Here is a 25,986-nt window from a genome sequence, read left to right as displayed (position 1 = left end):
GCACAACCAATGTAGGAGGCTGGACTGGCTTGTAGTGAGTACCAAGGGGTACTTGCACCTTGCACCAGGCCCAGTTATCCCTTATTAGTGTATAGGGTGTCTAGCAGCTTAGGCTGATAGATAATGGTAGCTTAGCAGAGCAGCTTAGGCTGAACTAGGAGACGTGTGAAGCTACTACAGTACCACTTAGTGTCATATGCACAATATCATAAGAAAACACAATACACAGTTATACTAAAAATAAAGGTACTTTATTTTTATGACAATATGCCAAAGTATCTTAGAGTGTACCCTCAGTGAGAGGATAGGAAATATACACAAGATATATATACACAATAGCAAAAATATGCAGTATAGTCTTAGAAAACAGTGCAAACAATGTATAGTTACAATAGGATGCAATGGGGAAACATAGGGATAGGGGCAACACAAACCATATACTCCAGAAGTGGAATGTGAACCACGAATGGACCCCAAACCTATGTGACCTTGTAGAGGGTCGCTGGGACTATTAGAAAATAGTGAGAGTTAGCAAAATAACCCACCCCAAGACCCTGAAAAGTGAGTGCAAAGTGCACCAAAGTTCCCCTAAGGACAAAATAGTCGTGTTAGAGGGAGAATGCAAGGAAAACACAAATCAGCAATGCAACAACGATGGATTCCTGTCTGAAGGTACCTGTGGAACAAGGGGACCAAGTCCAAAAGTCACAAGCAGCTCGGAGATGGGCAGATGCCCAAGAAATGCCAGCGGTTGGTGCAAAGAAGCTCTTACTAGGCTGAAGAACTGTGAATACTGCAGGAACGACAAGGGCTAGAGACTTCCCCTTTGGAGGATGGATCCCCCACGCCTTGGAGAGTCGTGCAGAAGTGATTTCCCGCCGGATGGACGCCAACAAGCCTTGCTACACGCAAATCGTGCGTTTGGCGTTTTTGGACGCTGCTGGGGCCCAGGAGGGACCAGGAGGTCGCAAATTGGACCTGCAGAGAGAGGGGACGTCGAGCAAGACAAGGAGCCCTCACTGAAGCAGGTAGCACCCGGAGAAGTGCCAGAAACAGGCACTACGAGGATGCGTGAAACGGTGCTCGCCGAAGTTGCACAAAGGAGTCCCACGTCGCCGGAGAACAACTTAGAAAGTCGTGCAATGCAGGTTAGAGTGCCGTGGACCCAGGCTTGGCTGTGCACGAAGGATTTCCGCCGGAAGTGCACAGGGGCCGGAGAAGCTTGCAAAGTCGCGGTTCCCAGCAATGCAGCCCAGCGAGGTGAGGCAAGGACTTACCTCCACCAAACTTGGGCTGAAGAGTCACTGGACTGTGGGGGTCACTTGGACGGTGTCGCTGGATTCGAGGGACCTCGCTCGTCGTGCTGAGAGGAGACCCAAGGGACCGGAGATGCAGCTTTTTGGTGCCTGCGGTTGCAGGGGGAAGATTCCGTCGACCCACGGGAGATTTCTTCGGAGCTTCTGGTGCAGAGAGGAGGCAGACTACCCCCACAGCATGCACAAGCAGGAAAACAGTCGAGAAGGCGGCAGGATCAGCGTTACAGAGTTGCAGTAGTCGTCTTTGCTACTATGTTGCAGGTTTGCAGGCTTCCAGCGCGGTCAGCGGTCGATTCCTTATCAGAAGGTGAAGAGGGAGATGCAGAGGAACTCGGCTGAGCTCATGCATTCGTTATCTAAAATTTCCCCAGAGACAGAGACCCTAAATAGCCAGAAAAGAGGGTTTGGCTACCTAGGAGAGAGGAAAGGCTACTAACACCTGAAGGAGCCTATCACAAGGAGTCTCTGACGTCACCTGGTGGCACTGGCCACTCAGAGCAGTCCAGTGTGCCAGCAGCACCTCTGTTTCCAAGATGGCAGAGGTCTGGAGCACACTGGAGGAGCTCTGGACACCTCCCAGGGGAGGTGCAGGTCAGGGGAGTGGTCACTCCCCTTTCCTTTGTCCAGTTTCGCGCCAGAGCAGGGGCTAAGGGGTCCCTGAACCGGTGTAGACTGGCTTATGCAGAATTGGGCACCTCTGTGCCCAACAAAGCATTTCCAGAGGCTGGGGGAGGCTACTCCTCCCCTGCCTTCACACCATTTTCCAAAGGGAGAGGGTGTCACACCCTCTCTCAGAGGAAGTTCTTTGTTCTGCCATCCTGGGCCAGGCCTGGCTGGACCCCAGGAGGGCAGCTGCCTGTCTGAGGGGTTGGCAGCAGCAGCAGCTGCAGTGAAACCCCAGGAAGGGCAGTTTGGCAGTACCAGGGTCTGTGCTACAGACCACTGGGATCATGGAATTGTACCAACAATGCCAGGATGGCATAGAGGGGGCAATTCCATGATCATAGACATGTTACATGGCCATATTCGGAGTTACCATGGTGAAGCTACATATAGGTAGTGACCTATATGTAGTGCACGCGTGTAATGGTGTCCCCGCACTCACAAAGTTCAGGGAATTGGCTCTGAACAATGTGGGGGCACCTTGGCTAGTGCCAGGGTGCCCTCACACTAAGTAACTTTGCACCTAACCTTTACCAGGTAAAGGTTAGACATATAGGTGACTTATAAGTTACTTAAGTGCAGTGTAAAATGGCTGTGAAATAACGTGGACGTTATTTCACTCAGGCTGCAGTGGCAGGCCTGTGTAAGAATTGTCAGAGCTCCCTATGGGTGGCAAAAGAAATGCTGCAGCCCATAGGGATCTCCTGGAACCCCAATACCCTGGGTACCTCAGTACCATATACTAGGGAATTATAAGGGTGTTCCAGTAAGCCAATGTGAATTGGTAAAATTGGTCACTAGCCTGTTAGTGACAATTTAAAAGTAATGAGAGAGCATAACCACTGAGGTTCTGGTTAGCAGAGCCTCAGTGAGACAGTTAGGCACCACACAGGGAACATATACATGCACACCTATGAGCACTGGGGTCCTGTGTGACAGGGTCCCAGTGACACATACATATAGGCCACAACCTTATGAGCACTGGGGTCCTGACTAGCAGGATCCCAGTGACACATAACAAACATACTGAAAACATAGTGTTTTCACTATGAGCACTGAGGCCTGGCTATCAGGATCCCAGTGAGACAGTGAAAACAGTGACAAACACCCTGACATACACTCACAAACAGGCCAAAAGTGGGGGTAACAAGGCTAGAAAGAGGCTACCTTCTCACAATCAAGTAAACCTTACATGTCCAAAATAAAACTCAAAACACACACCCCTATAAATGAACCATCAATAAATATTTAAACTGGAACTAAAACACACTTTTCTCCCAATAGAAAACAAACCTCCAGACCCACATTTCAACAGCTTAAATGAAAAAGTGAAAATGTTCAAATTATTGTCAGAAACCCATATCTACCTATACAATGTCAAACTATGAATGTAATGTTTTCTCTACATTACCAAAATAAAGTTAGATTTAAAACAAAATGTTCAACAATATTATCAAGCTATTTTCATTTAGAATGGCAATCAGAGCAAGATGTATAGCATCACAAAAAAGCAAACAATTGCTCTAGCACATGGGATACACTTATAGCCAGGAAAGCACACACACCAAGAATGTAAATTTGACTTGTACAAAATACTACTCCACCACTTGTTAGGGGACGACTACTACAAACAATTATATTTGTTGTGTGGGAAAGAATTCTGATTTTTGTTAGCTCTTCAATGAATTAATATAATTATAGTAAAAACTACATACATGTACCCCCCACCCACATTCCTCACAGATAAAAAGTATAATGCAAACAAATCAACTTTATTACCACATTTAGGCCCATATTTATACTTTTTGACTCAAAACTGCGCCAACGCAGTTTTGCGTCAAAAAAATTAGCGCCGGCTAACGCCATTCTGAAGCGCCATGCGGGCGCCGTATTTATTGAATGACGTTAGCCGGCGTTAGCCGCCGGCGCTGTCTGGTGTGCGTTAAAAAAAAACGACGTACACCAGGCAGCGCCGGCGTAGGGGGAAAATGGCGTATGGGCGTCCAGAAATGGTGCAAGTCAGGCTGAGGCAAAAAATTCGCCACAACCCGATTTGTGCCATTTTTTTACGACGCCTATCCCCCATTGAAATGACTCCTGTCTTAGCAAAGACAGGAGTCATGCCCCCTTGCCCAATGGCCATGCCCAGGGGACTTCTGTCCCCAGGGCATGGTCATTGGGCATAGTGGCATGTAGGGGGGCACAAATCAGGCCCCCCTATGCCACAAAAAAAAATAAAAAAATACTTACCTGGACTTACCTTAATGTCCCTGGGGTGGGTCCCTCCATCCTTGGGTGTCCTCCTGGGGTGGGCAAGGGTGGCAGGGGGTGTCCCTGGGGGCTTGGGAGGGCACCTCTGGGCTCATTCTGAGCCCACAGGTCCCTTAACGCCTCCCCTGACCCAGGCGCTAAAATCCGGCGCAAATGCAGGTTTTTTAGACCCGCCCACTCCCGGGCGTCATTTTTGCCCGGGAGTATAAATACGACGCATATGCATCGCAGTCATTTTTTAAGACGGGAACGCCTACCTTGCATATCATTAACGCAAGGAAGGTGTTCACGCAAAAAAATGACGCTAACTCCATGAACTTTGGCGCTAGACGCGTCTAACGGCAAAGTATAAATATGGAGTTAGTTTTGCGTCGAAATTGCGTCCAAAAAAACGACGCAATTTCGGCGCAAACGGAGTATAAATATGCCCCTTAATTTCTAAACTCACTTTTATCTCCTGAAAATGTTTCTCCCTTGTTGACTGGCTTCATTACGAGTTCGGCTGACTGGAGGTTGCCACCTTACTGGCGACCTCCCAGCCGGCCCTATTTTGACTTTCCATCTGGGCTGACTGGTGGATGCAGGGGACACCATCCTCCTCCTAATGTGCACTGTCTGTATAGCAGACAGTGCGCATTAGGAAGGTGCTTGGCAGGCGACCCCTACAGTGCAATGGGCAGTGCAGGGGCCATCTGTGACCCCCAGTACCCGTTCTCTGCCAGCATGTCCATGGTGGCGAAACCATCATGAAAAGGCTGGCAGAGAACCAGGTCCTAACCAGTGCTACCCTGGCTGATTACGACTTGCAACACCGTCAGCCCATTTGGGAATATTGTTCTCTGCGGAGATGGTGATCATTTGGCTCTCTGACCGCCAAACTCTTAATTTGGCGGTTGGACCGCTAAACTGGTGGCAGATATGACCCGCACTGCGAGTTTGGTGGTCTGCTGACCCTAAATGCCAAAGAAGGCTGCCTTTACGGAATATTCTGCATGATGTACGAATAAACCTCAGTAATATCGTACTTGAGTCATTGGTGATAATTGCACTAATCCCGTTATTGAACTCAATACTACCCCTCCAGATAGAGGCCTGCAATGGGCCTTTGGTAAGTCATACAGTGAGCTGTTAAGGAGTGCTGCATTTACCATATACAAAGGCAGCTTTCCATAAGTATTGCACAAGTCAGTTTATTGCACTAAACTTCCTATAGCATCCTAAATAGCCTAGCACGTGCTGTGCCCACAGTGGACCATTGAAATTGGATTGAACTGGACTATCAGGGAATGTTGCACTAATCTCGTTATAGCCCTCAAGGTTAACTCTGAACTCCAAATCAGCCTGGAATGGACATTATCCAATTTCTGCACCTAGATATATCTAATGCAGAGTCTCCTCAAAAATGTCTATACCAAAAAGAGAGATTTCAGTAGATATTGCACTAGTCCCGTTATTGCACTAAAGTTTCTGTGGCACCCTAAGGCACATTCCCTACCTCACTCATACCCAGTGTCATAAGCCTCCAGTTGCACCACAGACATTTCCTCACAATTTCAGTACCAAAAGGGAAATCTTCAATAAGCATTGCACTAAACACATTATATATCAAGCTTGGGCACATACCCTACCTCACATGTGTCCAGTACTTAGTCAACTTATATTAGGTGTTAACACAATCCCGGTATCTCACCACAAATGTTTCCTAGACCATTTCCGAGCCCAAAAGCAGCATTCAATATATATTGCATTGTTCTCATTATTGTACATCTCCTCTATAAACCCCTACCATGCACACTCAACTGAAGGGTTTTAACGACATGCTCAGGGTACAAGCCATCTCTTATTCCAATTCCAGTTCCTTCTTTGAGGGTTCAATGTCAGTATGGCCCATGATTTTTGCTTGTCTGTCACCACTTTCCAGAGGGTATAAGAACATGATCAGATCATGAGTAATTTCCTATTCCAGTTCCTTCTTTGAGGGGTCAATGTCAGTATGGCCCTCAAGTGTTTGCTCATCTGTCACCATTCTCATGTACTGTATAAGGTAGCTGGAGAGCTAGCTCCATTCTCTATTTAGACAGCAGATTATGGGGTTCCTGCATTATCAGATGTTTGAAATGCAGAACATTGGTCATAGCCATAACTTCCTCAGTGGAATCAAACACTTGCAGGTGTAAAACACATGCGTAAGTGACCCCTCTGATTTGTTGCACAGTCTGCATTGCTTATTTGTTCCTCCGATTGGGTGTCCAAATCAATAACATCTTAGAGGTATCAAACTGAATCACCATCTCATGAGGATGATTTTTGAGCTGATGTGGAGCAACAAATACAGGTACATTGGGAGGCAGCCTGTGGAATATAGTTCCATAGCCCAGCTGCCATGCTTGTTGTTCCTTAGGTCTTTTAGATCTTCTGCCGCTGATAGGGCTTTTGCATTCTTCAGTGCAAGTTTAGCAATAGTGTTTGTCGGGAGCTCTAAGTTGACAATATTCTCCACTTCCAGTACCTGAATGAACTGCTTTCGAAGTGCCCTCCATTCACAGTTCAGCTCCTGGATTGTCCTCCCTAGCAGCTGTTTTAAGATGCTAGTCGTAGTTGGTTTTAATTTTAAGCAATACAGTATGCATTTCGAACGCAGCCCCAGATTTTGCTCCAAGATATTGAATTCCAGCCTAATATGAAATTGGCTTGTGCACTTGGGTGGGGCAAACAGATTTCTGTATTGAGCACATTGCTGCTTATCAAATAGTTCAAATAGGTGATCTTTATTCATTATAGCTCCATTAGATGCGGTAGGCATCATTTTGGTAGCCACTACGGTTAACAGGGGTTACAGGTTTGTGCCAGGCAGGTTAATTTTAGATGCCCTATTGCATGTGATAAATGCTTAGTGGAGGTCTTTGCAGCCTCCTCTTGTGTCCTTTGCCCACCTTTTTCATCCAGATGCACTCCCAGGTATTTGAATGTTTTTGCTTTTGCTAATTTCAGATCTTCTATTTACCATGCACCTTTTTTTGATTAGTTTCTTGCAAAATATAATTATATTTATTTTATTCAAGTTACTCTTGATTGAGTTAATGTTGCAGTACTGGGCCAAGGAGTTGAGAGTGTTTGGAAGGCTATCCTGGGTGTGATCGGGAATAACCATGTCATCTGCGTATTGAAGTATTTCAACTTCATGGTTAACTAGGCCCGGGAGGGCATGGTCTGGGGTTAGTCAGGATACTTTCCAAGTCTCTAATAAGGAGATTACATAATAAAAGAGGAAGGATGCATTGTTGTTGAAGGCCTTTGTCTAGATTCTTTCTGAGGTTGTCCAGTTTGTTGTCAAATTGATTTACAACTAGGTCTCGCTATGAAGGGAGTCCAAAGCTTTCAGGAGACAAGGTGCGATCCCCAGCCATTAAGCTTGGCCGACAACAGCGCTCTTGGGACTTTATTGAAGGTGTTAATGAAGCTGATAAAAGCAGCATAGAGTAGTGCTGCATTTGGCTGGGTAGACTCCTCTATTAAACAAGTCAGGGTCAGTAGACTATCCTCTATATGGGAGATTGAAACCAAGGGATCAGTTGTTTCGCATCAGACCAGACTTTGAGTTCTTTGTTTAAGAATTGAAAGTATAATTTCCCCTCTATATCCAAGAGGGCAATCATTCTGTATTTACTTGGAGCCTCATTACAAGTTTGGCGGTCATACTGCCAGACCTCCATGTGAGCATTCCCAAAAAGACCGCCATGTTTACTGACTTTCGAAGCGCCCTAATACCAGTTATAAAGGGTAGGACCACCGACCGGCAAGCAAAAATGCCAGACTGCCAGCGGCACAGCAGCCTGGAAAAAGGCAGTCAGACCTCCAGCTGCAACAGCACAGCCACCAACTGCCGAGCATATAACAAGCACACAGTTGCCGTGGCAATCTCCCATGGTGGTCAGCCAATGGCGGTTGGCGATCAGCAAAGTAATAGACAACTGAACATTGGATAAATTTGACCACAACACAGGTGATACACATTGCCACAGTGGACACACCTGCAAAGGAGATAATATAACACACCACTTCACACACCACAATCCTTTGCATTTTCAACATAAATCACCGAAGCCAGCAACCCTTTTTCCTAAACACTTAAAAGATTAGACACACCTTTCACCACCTCATAGAAAACCCTGCACACACTTTTTCCATTCACACCCTTTTAAAATTCACCTGTTTAGTGAGTCACTGTCACCTGTAGTTTTTCCCCCTTGTTGAATTTTAAAAAATCCCCGTTTTATAGAAGATGAGTTAAGAGTCATGGTGGATGAAACAATAAGAGTAGAGCCACAATTGTTTGGGGCACCAGTTTAGTATACTCTTCTGAGTAGGAAAGTAGAACTGTGGGACAGGATAGTCAATAAAGTCAAGGCTGTAGGCACCACCCTGCGCACAAGAGAGGACATCAAGTAGAGGTGGAATTACCTCAGGGGCAAGGTCCATTCCCTGGTTTTCATGCACCAGCTGTAGGCCAAGAAGACTGCAGTGTACCTCCCAGTGCCCCGTTACATTTCTTTCCATGGGAGGAGACGGTCATGACCATCCTGTATCCTGAGGGCTTGACAGGAATACCTGGGGGAGTGGAGTCTGGTAAGTCACAACGCTAAAAATGTCACCAAAATGCCATGTCATGCATGTCCACTGCTCACCTTTTGTCATTTTGACTGTTACTCCACTCACCAGCACGGTGTTCCTTGTCCAAAGACCCCTATTTCACAACTCACAATTGAAGTGAACTCTCCTGGGGAGATAACATTTGTATAGTGTGTGTAGTACAAGGACTGACATGACTGCTAAGACCAGGGGGCTCTATTACTGTTACTCCACTCCCCAGCCTGTGTTCTCTTCTCCAAATACCATTGTTTGGTAAACCATAAATGAAATGTATTCACCTGGGAGGATAATATTTGTATAGTGTGTGTAGAAATGACATGACTGCAAGTCACAGGAGGCACTGTTTCCATAACCCCAAACATTAGCCAATTGGCTTCCTTTGTTTCTCTTGTTTGTTATCTCTAATTTAAAGTGTACTCACCTGGGAGGATAACAAGTATATATTGTGTGTAGTACAGGGACTGAGTTGAGTATAACTCACAGGGGGGCCTGTTTCTGTAACTCCAAACGCCAGCCCAGTGTCACTTGCCAAAATATACCTGCTTTGTAACTCTCAAATGAAGTGGACGCACCTGGGAGGATAGCATTTGTTAAGTGTGTGCAGTATAGAAAGTGACATAACTGCAATTCCCAGGAGGCACTGTTTTAGTACCTTCAACAACCAACACAGTGGTCACATGTTACAATACATCTGTTTGTCAGCAAATTAAGTATACTCACCTGGGAGTGATCAAGCACAGATCATGCTCAAATCATATATGTATTTGTCAACATAGATCCTCTTGATTTGCTAAACCAAGGTTAAACATTGGAAGACAGGAATGACATCTTATCAGTGTGAATAACAATAATTCATAAGGCCTCAAGATGCCTCACCACATTGGTATTGGTAGCAGACATGTTCACACTTCACTGTACACATGCTGACTCCAATCACATATATAACAAAGTACTGGATCTGTTTGTTTCACACTCAACTAGGCCTCCTAATGGGCAAAGCCATATCTTGACTAGCCACTGTTTTGCCTGCCCTTGTGGCAAGATGGCATTCTCATGCCAACCTCCCAAGTGCTAATGATCTGCACATATCAGCAGCTGCTTGACTTAAATAGAATTGGCATGCTTCACAAATGTCATGTCAATACAACCAATACCATGTGTACTTGACATAATCGGATTAACTGCAACTTAACTTTGTACAAGGTCTTTGCTTACTGTGACACTATACAGTTGGAAGTAGATGCCACAGTACAACCACTAACATTGTAAGTTTCACATCAGTAGATCGAGCTGCCACTGGGCCCAGAGAGGCCACAGAACAGACTGCCACTACACCCCTGGATGAAGCCCTCAGTGAGGAAGACACTCCTGGACATTTGGACAAGGATGACAGTTCTGGTCCATCAGATACCAACTGTCGAGGCAGGGCCACTCACCTGAAAAGCAGGCTGTCTGCAGGGGTGATGGTATGACCCCGACCTCCTGGAACACCTCTCGGCACTTCCTGGTGGACACAGAAACCCCAGCTGGTGTCCCAGAAGGAAAGAGGGAGTGGAAGAGAAAGAGACAAAACACTGCCACTTCCAGCAGTCCAGCCAGGCACCCTGTATCTTCGGGTGGCAGGTCGTTGTTGACAGAGTGAAAGTAGAGTTAGTGCACTCAACTTCATTGAAACTGAATCTCTCTTTCTGATATGGGCACGGGAGCGGTAGAAGAACATCGGGATGCTCCAACACTATTCTTGGATAATAACAACTGTTGGCACAATTACTAACACTGCATTACCAAAAACCCAAACTGATTACCAGAACAATAAGTATTGCAACACTAGGGCTGGCTTCACAGAGATTCACTGTTGCACACTACAATTAGAACTGTGGTTGCACTTATCATGCACAAGAAAGACAAACAAGGGCATTAATTATATCACATATAACTTTCCTTTCCTGCATGCATAGGGTTAAACTAAAAGGAACAAAAACAATTCAAGAAATACAAATGTCCACACTGGGTTCAAACAGTTAGGGTGGCACAGTTTGGCTTGGTTTCACTCTGTGTATGAAAAACCCTTCGAAAAGCAAATTCCTCAAACCTGAAACACAGGCATGAATGACACAATTTAAACCCAAGAGTTATGCTATTAGAGAAAGAAAAGTCACGTAAAAGCTCTTTTAAAATTGCACTGTCATTTTTTGTAGTACTTGAGCTCAAACAGATTTCCTGAATCACATTTAGGCAAGTAACTACAATAATAATGTAGAATGTTCAGAAATGCATTTGTGTCTTCAAGATAAGCCCTCTGCCAAAATACGAGGTCTGAAATACACCAGCTGTTCCAGGAAAGCGCTGCGCTCAAAGAACAAACTCTCTGGAGAATACTAGTCACTTAGCTGCAGTCTTTTCTGGAGTGTTGGAGGAATGCCTGGTGTCAGCTGGTACAGTAACGAAGTAAAGAATTGCCTCAAATGTCCTGAATACAAGGATGACAGCTGGGGCTGGACTGCCAAATCAGATGCTGAGATCAAGAAGCAAAACAAAGCCAAGCAGAGAGGCATGCTTCACTCTGCTAATTATAGCCAATCAGGAAAGCAGTTGAGTTTCCACATGTGGAGGAGTCACCACACCCAATTAGAAGCACATGTCTACACCACACCCAATTAGAAACACATGTCTACACCTGCTCACATTAGCAAACAAGCATTGGTAAAACAAGCATTGATTAAACCAATTGTGTAACACAGCACATTATGGCCCTCATTCTGACCCTGGCGGTCGGTGATAAAGCGGCGGCCAAGCCGCCAACAGGCCGGCGGTCTAAAATATGCAATTCTGACCCTGGCGGGAACCGCCAACACAGCCCGCCAACTTAACACTCCGCCCGCCACAGCGGTACAAACAAACAGCGCGGCGGTTCCCGCCAACAGCCAGGCGGCAGACAATGTACCGCCCACCCTATTACGACCCACCAATCTGCCACCTTTTCCGGGGCGGGAGCACCGCCGATAAGAACACGGCGGAAACAGACTACGAACGGGAAAACGCTCACCTCTACGCACTCCACGCGAGATTCCGGCAGTATGGAACCAGAGTTGCAGGTCATCCCCGCACTCCTATTCCTGCTCATATACCAGGAGTACGCCCGGCGGCGCGGAAGACATCGGTGAGTACTGCACCTACGACACAGGGGAGGGAAAAGATTACCGGCACACACCCACCCACCCACACCCACTACAACACACACATCAATGCATTCCCACAGATCACTGTCACAACCCACAAACCACCCCCCTCCGAAATAATGCAAAGACCAAAAGAAGAGATCATAAACGGGCAGATATATTGAAATATGTACACCAGTAATCCCAATAAATAAATAAACTATGTACAAAATATATACAGCTACTAAATGTAGTCCAACCACTGTCCGTGGATCACAGGGGTCCTGTGCAAAGGGGCAAGGCCCAGTCCCACGACAAGAACTCCACGGAGAGAACACTGGAGGAGCATCAGAAAGAAAATAGGACAGGCACCTCAGGGGGAAGGGAAGGGGGGGCACCTCAGCCACTTGAGTACACGACGCCAGATCCACGAGGGGACTCCATGACCACTGGGCCATCCTGCGGAGAGCAAAGCCACAGTCCAAACAGTCCATACAGTGGGTGGCCTGCCCACTGGGCCATCCTGGGGAGAGCAAAGCCACAGTCCATACAGTCCATACAGTGGGTGGCCTGCCCACTGGGCCATCCTGGGGAGAGCAAAGCCACAGTCCAAACAGTCCATACAGTGGGTGGCCTGCCCACTGGGCCATCCTGGGGAGAGCAAAGCCACAGTCCAAACAGTCCATACAGTGGGTGGCCTGCCCACTGGGCCATCCTGGGGAGAGCAAAGCCACAGTCCATACAGTCCATACAGTGGGTGGCCTGCCCACTGGGCCATCCTGGGGAGAGCAAAGCCACAGTCCAAACAGTCCATACAGTGGGTGGCCTGCCCACTGGGCCATCCTGGGGAGAGCAAAGCCACAGTCCAAACAGTCCATACAGTGGGTGGCCTGCCCACTGGGCCATCCTGGGGAGAGCAAAGCCACAGTCCAAACAGTCCATACAGTGGGTGGCCTGCCCACTGGGCCATCCTGGGGAGAGCAAAGCCACAGTCCAAACAGTCCATACAGTGGGTGGCCTGCCCACTGGGCCATCCTGGGGAGAGCAAAGCCACAGTCCATACAGTCCATACAGTGGGTGGCCTGCCCACTGGGCCATCCTGGGGAGAGCAAAGCGACAGTCCAAACAGTCCATACAGTGGGTGGCCTGCCCACTGGGCCATCCTGGGGAGAGCAAAGCCACAGTCCATACAGTCCATAACAGACCCCACTGCCACTGGAGGAGGCAAGTTGGCCAGAGGACATCCTGCAGCCCTGGCCGAGATAGATCCTGCCCTGCCACGTCTGCCAAAGGGCCAGCGGTTCTTGCCTTGAAGGGCCCAGTTCAGCGGTTCCTGAGACGGCGGGGCCCAGTTCAGCGGTTCTTGAGACGGCGGGGCCCAGCGGAGCGGTGCGTGAGACGGCGGGGCCCAGTTCAGCGGTTCTTGAGACGGCGGGGCCCAGCGGAGCGGTGCGTGAGACGGCGGGGCCCAGTTCAGCGGTTCTTGAGACGGCGGGGCCCAGTTCAGCGCTCCTTGCCTTGAAGGGCCCAGTTCAGCGGTTCTTGAGACGGCGGGGCCCAGCGGAGCGGTGCGTGAGACGGCGGGGCCCAGTTCAGCGGTTCTTGCCTTGAAGGGCCCAGTTCAACGGTTCTTGAGACGGCGGGGCCCAGCGGAGCGGTGCGTGAGACGGCGGGGCCCAGTTCAGCGGTTCTTGAGACGGCGGCCGGTCTATGGCCAACTGCTAATTGCCTGGTGGTGCCCTCCTGGGCAGCGGGGATGGTGCTCCTTCACTGCCCACCTGGGCTGTGGGTGGTGGGGCCCTCCTGGCCAGCTGGGCTGGGTCCTCCCTGGGCAGCGGCTATGGGGGTGGTGGGCTCTCCCGGGGCAGCTGTGCCGGTTCCTCCCGGGGCAGCGGCTATGGGGGTTGTGGGCTCCTCCTGGGCAGCAGGCCTGCTGCCTGACCTCTCCGACTTGCTGCCCTTGCCCTCCTTAGTCGTGGGCCTGTGGCCCTTTCCTCCCTTTGGAGCTGTGGCTGGTGACTGTCTCTGGGTGGTGTCCGGGGGAGATGTAGAAGGCGGGCTCCTGCGGCGCCCCTTCCGCCTTCTGCTCCTCTTCCCAGGGGGTGGGCTGGCTGTCCCCTTGCTGCTGGGCGAAGATCCAGACATGCGGGCTGGCGGGCTCCAATACCCCTGCACCCTTGTCAAGGGGGCTGCAGGGCTGGTGGTGGCTGAGGTGCTCTTCTTACCCCGACGAGAAGGAGGGGGGGGCTCAGGGTCAGGAAAGAAGTTAGTAGTGGCGAGGAAGAGCTTCTTGGGACAATGGAGAGTGGTAGGTACAGTGGGAATGGGAGTGGAGGGAGAGGATGTGGTTGTAGGTGAGTCACGTTTGCTGTCTTTGGGTGCAGGTGCAGGAGGGATAGGCTGTCGTGAGGTGGATGGCTGTTGGGTGGGTGGGTGGCTGCGTTTGTGTGGTGTGGAAGAGGGGGTGACAGACACAGTGGGAGAGGACACAGGGGACGTGTAAATGGCAGTGGGGGTGGTGACTGCACGTGTGCGGACTGGAGTGGAGGGTGTGCTGGTGATGGAAACACTGGCTGATGGTGAGGTGAATGGAGGTGTGAGTGTAGACGTCACAGGGAGGGAGGAGGGAGACGAGGAGGTGGGGGTCACAGAGGTGGTAGTGACTGTTGGCATGTCTGCATCGGAATGTTGCGTGTGTGAATGTCTGCGTGATCTGTGGTGCTTATGTTTGGATGAGCTTCTCTTGGGTGTTGAGGTGTGTGCAGGCTGGTCTGATGGTGTGGGTGGGACAGGCAGAGGAACAGGAGACTGGGAGGAGGGAGTTAGTAGAGGCAGGCAGGAGACAGGGACAATGGCTGCCGTCAGTGCTGAGGCCAGAGCCTGGAACGATCGCTGATGGGCAGCCTGACCCGAATGAATGCCCTCCAGGTACGCATTGCTGCGATGAACCTCCCTCTCCACCCCCTGGATGGCATTCAAAAGGGTAGTCTGCCCAACAATGAGCGTTCGGAGGAGGTCAATGACCTCCTCACTGAGGGCAGCGGGGGTAACAGGGGCAGGGCCTGAGGTGCCTGGGGCGAAGGAGATGCCCGGCTTCCTGGCAGAGCGGGCACGGGGCGAACGCTGAGGGGCTGCTGGGAGGGCGGAGATGGTGCGCTGGATGGCGGCTGTACCTGTAATGGCGGGGGGCACGGATGGTGCCACCCCCGCAAGGGAGCCCCCTTCCGAGGACGTGTCCGTGTCGCTGCAGGGTCCAGTCGTCCCCGTCGTGGAGCTCCCCTCGCCCTCCGTCTCACTGGTCCAGTCTGACTCTGTGGCATGGCCCTCCTGGGCCATGTGAGATGCAGCTCCCTCCTGCCCCGATGCCACTTCTCCTCCGCCTGATGATGCTGATGCACACAAGCACAGAAAGACAAACAAAAAGGGGGGGGGAGAGAGAAATAAAGGGATATTGAGTACATGGATCTCCGGTACAGTTAGCGGACATGACAGACACAGATGCCCCCTGCACTAAGTTGCGCACTTGGGGTCCGCTACGCATTCCGTGGAACATGCCCTACACGCCTAGAGATGACAACTGCACCCATGGATGACACGGCCCAGGGATGGCTGTACTGACAAACTATTGAGGGTGGTGGCTGGGGACACAGGGGCTTACGGGGGTGCCCAGCCTACAGATATCGCCCTGGCCTAGGGGGACCCCCAGCCCTCCTCCCCCAACCAGACACCTCCACTGCGCGACAACAGAGTAGATAATGCTTGTACTCACCCCCTTGTGTCTGCTGTGCTGCCCTCACGCGCCCATCCAATTCAGGGTAGGCCACCGCCAGGATCCGGAACATCAGGGGGCTCAGTTGACGGCAGGCACCCCGCCTACGTTGGGAGGCCATCCCCAGCAGAGACTCGGCGGTCTTCTTGGTCCTGCGGCGGATGTCCTCCCACCTCTTGCGGCAGTGGGTGCCCCGTCGATGGTGGACCCCCAGGGTCCGGACTTCCTTGGCGATGGCACGCCAAATCCCGATCTTCTCATGGGCGCGGACCTATGTGACACGTACAGGGAGGGAGAAATACCACGTTCAAGTTTGTCTGCATTTTCGTTGCCAGTGGCCCAACGCCCCCCATCCCCGCCAGGCCCCCCGCCATGCCCCCCGCCAGCCCCAACATGCCCCCCATCCCCGCCAGGCCCCCCGCCAGGCCCACCGCCAGGCCCAACATGCCCCCCATCCCCGCCAGGCCCCCCGCCATGCCCCCTGCCAGCCCCAACATGCCCCCCATCCCCGCCAGGCCCCCCGCCATGCCCCCCGCCAGGCCCAACATGCCCCCCCATCCCCGCCAGGCCCCCCGCCATGCCCCCCGCCAGGCCCAACATGCCCCCCCATCCCCGCCAGGCCCCCCGCCAGGCCCCCAAGCCAGCCAGTGGCCCCAAATCCATATTGAATTAAACTCACTTGTTGGTCTGGAGGACCGTAGAGTAGCGCATACTGGGGGAGGACCCCATCCACAAGTTTCTCCAACTCCTCTCCAGTGAAGGCAGGGGCCCTTTCCCCAGGCGCAGCAGCCATTGTCCCTTCCAGACCGAGGTCACAGCAACACTTGCAGTATAGGTCCTCTCCTGTGAAAGTTCAAGTCGCAAGTGGATAAGTAGATAGAAAATGGCGGTGACGTCCGCGGCGGTGTGTACCGCAGCGGTGCGTCCCGCCACCGCCGGCGCCCTTCGCCATTGGCTCCTGAAACCCATAGGCTTCAATGTTAACCAATGCGGCTTTGCGCCGCGGTCTTCGCCCGCCGCCCGCCGCGGTGTGCCACGCCAGCGCATTGACCTCACATCCCATTGTCACACTTCACAGGTCAGGCAGCCGCCATTTCCAGGGCCCACATGGCTCAATTTCAACTGCGTCACACAGGCCTAGGCCTTGCATAGCCACTCAGACACGCCATTCACTGCATAGAGAATCGTATACTGTGCTAGCTGTGAGTACGTACCTGTGGGTTGCTTGACTGTGTGCTCCATGTTGTCCTTCCTAGGCACCGTCCGCTGGGTTGGGCGAGGAGACGGATGAATCCTCCCGTGTACCGACCGCTGGTGGACCTGTCGACAATGGAAGAACGCCACATTATCCTGACCTACCGTCTTAACCGTGCCACTATCCATGAACTGTGTGCCCAGCTGGAGCCCGACCTGATGTCCCCCATCCGCCAACCCACAGGGATTCCCCCTCTGGTGCAGGTCATGTCAGTACTCCATTTCTTGGCAAGTGGGTCATTTCAGACAACCGTGGGAATTGCTTCTGGGATGTCTCAGCCCATGTTTTCGAAGGTGTTATCCAGAGTGTTGTCTGCCCTGATGAAATCCGTGAGGAACTACATCATTTTCCCTGAGGTGGGCGAATTGGCTACAGTGAAGGGTGATTTCTACGCCCTTGGACATATTCCCAACGTAATTGGTGCCATTGATGGGACCCATGTGGCTTTGGTTCCCCCAAGAGACAGGGAGCAGGTGTACAGGAACAGAAAAAATTACCATTCAATGAACATCCAGGTGGTGTGTTTGGCTGACCAGTACATCTCGCATGTAAATGCCAAATTCCCAGGGTCAGTGCATGACGCCTACATCCTCAGGAATAGCAGCATCCCTTACGTGATGGAACAGCTACAGAGACACCGTGTATGGCTAGTGGGGGACTCTGGGTACCCCAACCTGTCGTGGCTACTGACCCCAGTAAGGAATCCCCGGACCAGGGCAGAGGAACGGTACAATGAGGCCCATGGGCGTATTAGGAGGGTGATCGAACGCACCTTTGGCCTCCTAAAGGCCAGGTTTCGGTGCCTGCATATGACAGGTGGATCCCTAATGTACTCACCTAAGAAGGTGTGTCACATCATCGTGGCCTGCTGCATGCTTCACAACCTGGCTTTGCGCCGCCAGGTGCCTTTCCTGCAGGAGGATGGTCGAGACGGTGGTGTTGTGGCAGCGGTGGAACCTGAGGAGAGTGACGAGGAGGAAGACGACGGGGCTGAAACAGACAACAGGGACAGAATCATTGAACAGTACTTCCAATAGGACACAGGTAACATTTCAAAGATAATTTAGTAAATGTTAACTACTCTCCAGCATCTCTGCTGCCTGTCTATTTGCCCCAGTGTATGATGACTGAGTTTTGGCTTTTCCCTCCCTATTTCGGATCTGGGGTCCCCACTACGAGTCCTGTGCTTCGTTTCCCCATGGACTACAGCTTTGTGGCAGCTGTTTGTTGACTTCACCATGTACAAGGACATATTTGCACTGTCATGTCAATTACAATATATTGAAATCACAGCCAGACTCCAGATATTTTGGTGCAAAATAGGTGTTTATTGAAGTGCTCAAAATGGGATGGGTGGTTTCAAGTGGGTGGGGGCTATGGTGAAGGAATGTCCATGGCAGAGTCCAGAGTAACAGTCACACAGGTGCATTGTCCAGAGGCCTGTGGAGAGATGGAGCATGGGCAGTTCAAGGATGGACAGGGTGACAATGTGGGACAGTGGGATGACATCAGGTGGTATCCATTGCTGGCGGGGGTCTTGACATCCTACTCTGTCTTCTTGCGAGATCTCAGGGCCCTCTTGTGGGGTGGTTCTTCTCCTGCAGGAGGTGGGGGTCTGGTGGGCTGCTGCTGTGCGGGGGCCTCCTGTCCACTAGCGCCGGCGGAGGTGGTTGGCTGTTCTTGGTCCAGGCTAGTGGCAGGGGCCCTTGGGTGTTGTTCAGTGTCCGCCCTGTTGTTGACGAGGTCCTGCAGCAGCCCTACCATGGTAACCAGGGTGGTGTTGATGGCTCTGATGTCCTCCCTGTACCCCCGATAGTGTTCCTCCTGCAGTACCTGGATCTCCTGGAACCGGGCCAGTACCGTCGCCATCGTCTCATGGGAGCGGTTGTATGCTCCCATGATGGTGGTGAGGACCTCGTGGAGAGTGGGTTCCCTGGGCCTCTCCTCCCCCCCTGTCGCACAGCTGCCCTCCGAGTTGCCCTGTTTCCCTGGGCCTCTGCCCCCTGGCCGGTGTGCCCACTACCACTGCCCCCAGGTCCCTGTTGTTGTTGGGGTGGTGGGTTATCCTGGGTGCCCTGTAGTGGTAGACACACCGCAGATTGATGCGCCCTGGAGACAGAGGCATGGGCCCGCTGGGTGGGAGCTGTGCTGGTGTTCCCAGAGGGGTTTGGGTCTGTAGTGGCCTGGGCCTGTGTGAGGGGAACCGACTGTCCAGAGGTCCCCGATGGTCCGGGCTGGTCATCGGTGTCCAGGTCGACAGAGCTGCTGTCATCGCTGACGGCCTCTTGGGTGGGGGGTGTGGAGAATTCTGGCCCCTCCGCCGCGGTGTGTTGACGGTCGGGTCCTGCAGGGGTATAGAGGTATGGTTATAGTTTCAATGTGTGGCATATGGGTGTATCTGTGGGTTCTCGTGTCCCCAAGTGCTGGCATTCGTGTGTGGGGGCTTTGGTGAGGGTGGCTTGTGGGGGGGATGTGTATATGCATTGGGCATGCTTTGGTGATGGGTGTCCATGCTTAGTGGACGCATGCAGGCCTAGGTTTTGGGATGTGTGGGTTGTGATGGTGAGACATTGGCGGGGAATAGGTGTGCTGGGGGTGGGGGTGAGGATGGTGGTGGGGGTGAGGATGGTGGTGGGGGTGAGGATGGTGGTGGGGGTGAGGGTGGGGGTGAGGATGGGGGTGGGGGTGAGGATGGGGTTCGAGGATGGGGGTGAGGGTTGGGGTCTGATTTGGCATGCAGGTGGGGGGGAAGCAGTATTGAAGCTTCAACTTACCAGTATCCATTCCTCCGCCGACTCCTGCGAGGCCGTCAGGATGCAGGATGTTCAAGACTTCCTCCTCCCATGATGTGAATTGTGGGGGTTGAGGTGGGGGTCCTCCGCCAGTCTTCTGCACGGCGATGTTGTGCCTGGATACCATGGAACGCACCTTCCCCCGTAGGTCGTTCCATCGCTTCCTGATGTCTTCCCGATTTCTGGGGTGCTGTCCCACTGCGTTCACCCTGTCGACAATCCTCTGCCATAGCTCCGTCCTCCGGGCAATGCTGGTGTATTGTATCTGTGTGCCGAACAGCTGGGGCTCTACCCGAACGATTTCCTCCACCATGACCCTGAGTTCTTTGTCTGTGAAGCGGGGTTGTCTTTGGGGTGCCATGGGGTGGTGTGTATGATGTGTGGGGTGGAGTATGTGTATTTAAGTGAGTTGAGTGTGGTGGTGTGTGTTGTTTTGTGTGTGGATAGTGTGTGGGTGATGGTGTTGAGTGGCTGTGGCTGTTATTTTTTGGATGCTGGTGTCTCGCTCTTGCCTTCTTTACGAATTTTTTAGCGTAGGGGTTTGTGGGTGATGTGGGTGGGTGTTTTATATTGTATTGTGTGTGTGGGAGTGGTGTGTGTATGTGTATCAGGTGTGTGGGATTCAAATCGTCCAATGTGGCTGAGTTTTGTTCGTTTGTGTGTATTCTGACCGCAGCGGTGTGTCCCGCCAATGGAATACCGCGTTTGAATGACCGCCGCGTGGATTCGTGGGTCGTAATGGCATGGGCGTATTTCTGTTGGCGTGACGGTGGAGGTTTTGTCACCTCCACCTTTCCGCCGACCGCTGGTCTGGCGGTCTGTTGTGGCGGTCGGATTTTCGGAGGTTTGCCTTCTGCAGGTCAGAATGACCGTGGCGGGTTTCCGCGACCGCGGCGGGATTATGGAGGATTTCTGACCGGCGGTAGGCGCCTTTTACCGCCGAGGTCAGAATGACCACCTATGTTTACTTAGGAACATTAAGGTTTAACCAAGAACAGATATATGATTTAACCCTAATCCCTGGGGATGCTGACAGATAACGCATGAGGCATCTTGGGGTTTCCTGACACCAACAGTGAGTCCCCATGTGGCCACTACATCACATCCCAGCGCTGTTGCCTCTATCACAGGCAACCATTTGCCCCCCCCCAACCTGTGCACCTAACACAGTGTCTACCATCTCATGCCCCCAGTCCTGGAGCCTAAGTTGCAGCACTACAAAGTTGTATGCACTTTTGTGCCTCCACTCAAAAACTTTGCAAACTCTCTTGGTCGAGGTCTCATAAATACAAATGCTGCAACGTACATCACCTGGAACAGTCCATGCCCAGTTTATATGTCAGAACAGCATCAGATATCTGCCAACGACACAACCCTGAAATGCCAGAATGAAGATGACATGGTGAAGGCACCTGTACAAAGAACAAAACAAGGAGTATAGGCTTTAAATCATACCTATGACACAAGTTGCATAGCAAGCAACTGGAAAACAAAGTACATTGCAAGGAAACTGATACAAACAAAGCAACATCCTCAGGTGGGGATGTGTCAAAAGCTATCTTATAAATCACCCTTTGGCTGAATATTCCAGAGTATCAGCTCCCAATACAGCATTTCCGGCATCCAAATTGGCGGATGCCTGACCTACTCCTCTTGACATTGGGAACCGTCCACGACCTCTGGCAGAAGTCATTGTGGAGGTAGGTGTTTTCAACCATGGCAGACACTGCCATAGGCTAACGTTGTTGTCAGTGATGGTCGCGAGCCAATGACTGTGTCCGCCATTTACTCACTTGACTCCTGATACTGGTGCCAGCAACATCTTCACTACCTGAGCTGCTGTGTGCCACCGCTGGGAGTAATCATGCCATGTCCAGCAGGTGATAGCGCCTCTGTCGTCTCTCCAGAGGAGCTGGAGATGCTTGTTCTTGAGGTCCTATCCGTGTATGGACAGCTCTATGGCTCACCAGAGGAGCAGGTCGCTACCTCATGAACACAATTTTCTCTGTGCTTCACCATCCTTTCCCTCCTCACAGGCTACAGTGTGTCACTGTGTGCCAGTTAGACTTCTTGTGTGCCTTTTATTGCAGTCTGTGTGTCATTAATGAGATGTCCATTGTGCAGGTATTGGTGGTCAGTAATGTATGTTAAGTTCAGTCACAGGTTGTTGTGTGAGGTGTATGGAGTGCTAGATCCTCTTTTTTATGATGGTTGTAAACGTTGGACAACATGTATGTGCATGAGAGCATGAGCTGTGAATGCATCTTGTCTGAGTCATCTGAGGAGCTTGTAAGCAATGTATATAGTACCAAAGGTCTTTCAACCCCAAAATGTAGTCTGGAAGGCATATCCTGACTCACTCTACCCTCCAGCTTGCCACACACACCACATGCCAATTTCCTGATGGCCACATGATGTACTGTCATGCATAGAAGTGATGGAAATGGAGTGTCATGTAGGCTCTGTTTACTCAGCCTGCAGGGACCAGGGCTTGTCAAATGTTTCTTCCAGTATGGGACCTAGTCTAGGCTGTGGGAGAGTCACTGTGGCTATGCAACTGTGGCACTGTGTCCACTACCTGTATACCAGCAGATCACGTCAGGTGGGCAATATGATGCTTGAGTGGGAAAACTAGCTCTGAATGCATCAGTCCATTGACTAGATTAGGAATGGATACTGAGGTAAATCATTAAACTAGTCCATATGTGCATTTGCATCATAGTCAATGTGTGGTTTTGACTCATGACCATAACCTACATGATTTATGTGCCATCACTGTTGCCAACATCCGTTGTGCCTACATGTCAGCATGTGTCCCTTTCTGTTTTGAAAAACATTTGTGAGCTGCTGTTTAATGCATGGTCTGCGCTTGGTAATGGGATGATTTCTGTGTACCCTCACATATAGGTGCATGCCAACCTGTGTGTGGAATAGGACATTTACAATGGGGCTACATTTCATGTGGTGACACATATAGGAATGTGTCACCATTGATTATTGGCTGACACATATCCTCAACCGTCATTGCACGTCATTTGGCATTTACATCTGCAGTACCAATGAGGGACAAGACGTGCATGACTAGATATTGTAGCCGCACTGTACATTTCCATGTCATTGATTTGGCATCATGTAGCAAAGTGCACTGCACACTACACATATGTAATGGGGAAGGTTTGTAACCTGACTTTTGGCATGCATCATGTAGTGCAGTTATGTTGAAATCACATGTGGTCAGGTACAACCATTCATCCACAGACATCTGGAATTGCAGAAACAAAATGGAGACACTGATGTAGCTTCCCATTGTGCAACATATTGAAGACCTTCTACAAGTACTTGCAATTCTCTGGGCCTCTCCAACATACAAAGGACTAATAGCGTCTAGTGGTGCAATCAGAGTATGAGAATGTAAGGGGTGCCAGACATTAGTTGTGATTTCCCTGGGGCTTGCTGATTCATTGTTTTGTGGAGTTTAGGGACATATCTCCCTGACATTTTGCACATGATGTCTACAGTGCACATTTCCATGCCAAACATGTGGCACATCTGAGCAACAGTGGTACTACCTCCATGGCTCCATTGATATAAAGTTCACATGGTGAAGTGTGCATTCTTAATATGTTTCCAGTGTGACATGAGTAATTCCATGTCACCTTCTCCAGGCTACTATACTGTTGTCAGCAACATGGCATCTTCTGGGACCATCATTTCTTATTGTTGTGTGACTGTGTATGTGACACATAGATGTCTGCTTGATGGTGTGTGGGATCTGTGGGAATGCATTTGGCTTTGGGCTTCAATTGTATGACAACAACAGGTAACTGAGGTATGCTTCAGGAGGCAAAGCATTGAAGGTGATGTGAACTCATACTTGTTCAATGGTTACTGTGATTGCAAATCTTCAGCCATGCAATTGTAGTTGTCTGAGATCCTGATTTTCCTGGGGGCAACTGTTGACAGTTCAGATGGCATGCATGTATATGGTATGGTTCATGTAGGAGTGACTTAGGTGGAGTTTGTTGTTGGGGCCTACTTGATATCATGGTAATGCTAGCGAATCAGAGCTGTTATTCAAGTCTGATCATGGACATGCAATGACCCTATTTCTGTTTGTATTTGTGGCATCATTCCAGGGAAGCAAAGGCGACAGGACACAGCCCAGTGGTGAAGCATCTGGTCACGGGACCTCAAGATACCACTGACACAGAGGGACTGAGTGGTCCAGAGGGTGGGGGGAGTGCCACTGAGGAGACGGACTCTACATCATCATAATTGGATTCTTCCTTAAGTGGCCAATCCCTAATGGTGGTGGACCCATTGCGACATACTCCAGTACCATCTTTGTCTGCCACCCCCAGGTCTATTGCCACCCTCCCTGTTTCTCCCCACCCAGTTGGCTGTGGCTGCTCAACCAAGAGGGTGGGTGTTTCCTTTGCCGTAGGCACCCCTACCACAGCTCCAGTTACCCCTGCTGCCCTGAGTGAGGAGGCTATTGACCTCCTGAGAAGTATCTCTGTGGGTCAGGCTGCCATTGTGAATGCATTCCAGGGGTTGGCCAGCCAACTTCAGCAGACCAATGCTTTCCTGGAATGCATTCATAGTGCCATGTCTGGCCTACAGATATCTTTTCAGGCTCTGGCCTTTTCACTGATGGCAGCCAGTCATCCCCCCACCTTCCGTCCCTCCTCCACCTCCCTCTTCTCAATCCAAATCCCCCAATTCCCTACCAATCCCAAGAACACAGACAGATCCGCACGCCCTCACCAAAACACACAGAAGCAGCACATATAAACACACATAAACACAAAGACCACAAGATGCAAGCACTCAACAGACACCCACACACACAACATCAGTCACCACTTCCCAAGACACCCCCACCGGCCCACACACCACATCCAACAAACCCACAGGCACCACCAGGACAGGCAGTCACACATCCACCACACCCACCATACTAGTAGACACAACCCCAAAAGACACACAGACATCTGCCACATCCACAATACCCGCAGACAACACCCCAACAGACACACCAACGTCCACCACATCCACCATACCTGCAGACACCACCCCAGCATTCACAGACACATCCACCACTACAAGCATACCTGAAGACACTACCCGAACAGACACACACATTCACCACTCCCACATCACCCAGCACCTCCACCTCCCAGCCCCAAGACACGCAAATGCCCACATTCACACATGCAACATACACCACTAAAACAGAAGCATATCTCACACACTCACACACCCAAGACATCCACACCGACACAACAGACAACCACTCCAAATCCCCACCCCCTTCTGATGACAGTCCTGTGTCCTAAGGAAAATATTTTTTTACCCTGCCCTTTTCCGCTGTTCCCTCCACCCCCGTACCATACCAAAGAGGACTGGAACCACATCTCAACCCATCCCTTCCACCTCCAAGTCCTCCACGTCATACCTGCCTCTGCTGCAAGCATCCATACCCCCCCAAGAAGAATTCCACCCCTCCTGAGAAAGTGTCCTCCCACCCCAAACCCAAACCCACCTATCCAAAGTCCCACCCAACCCCTCCAAGTATGATCCCAGAGGTGCCTGCCTGCCCAATTGATGCTCCTTCCTGTGGAGGTTCCCTGACACTAACAGGAGTCAAGTGTTAACACAGCCCTGTGCTATGAGAGACTGGAAAATGGACTGGGAAATGGCCTTGTTCTTTTTTTGGGTACACATTTGTCTTGCAATTCATTTTCTACTTTTTTGTTGTCCCTGAGTGACGTGTGTTGTCTGCCTACAGTTGTGTGTGTTTCATCCTGCTTTCTGCTCCATTTGCTGCTGTTTGCAATATGTGACTTCGTGGGCAGTGCTGGTGTCAACCAAGACAAAGGTCTATGTTGACTGAATGGATATGTGGGTGTAAATGCAATTGGGGTGTCTTTGCGCTGTGTTATGTTTAGTATGTAAGTATTTCATCCTGTGTTGGCCAATTTGGGCATGAATGGTGTTAGACTTATCCCCCTGACATGGACTGTATATTGATCTCATTTATGGGAGCTTGAGTTTTGTTTGTGCAGGCATGAAGGGTATTCATTTGGGCTAGTTTGCTTAGCATTTGACT

The sequence above is a fragment of the Pleurodeles waltl genome, chromosome 8 (genome assembly GCF_031143425.1).
Source record: "Pleurodeles waltl isolate 20211129_DDA chromosome 8, aPleWal1.hap1.20221129, whole genome shotgun sequence".
Taxonomy (NCBI): Eukaryota; Metazoa; Chordata; class Amphibia; order Caudata; family Salamandridae; genus Pleurodeles; species Pleurodeles waltl.
This window is presented reverse-complemented; position numbering follows the sequence as displayed.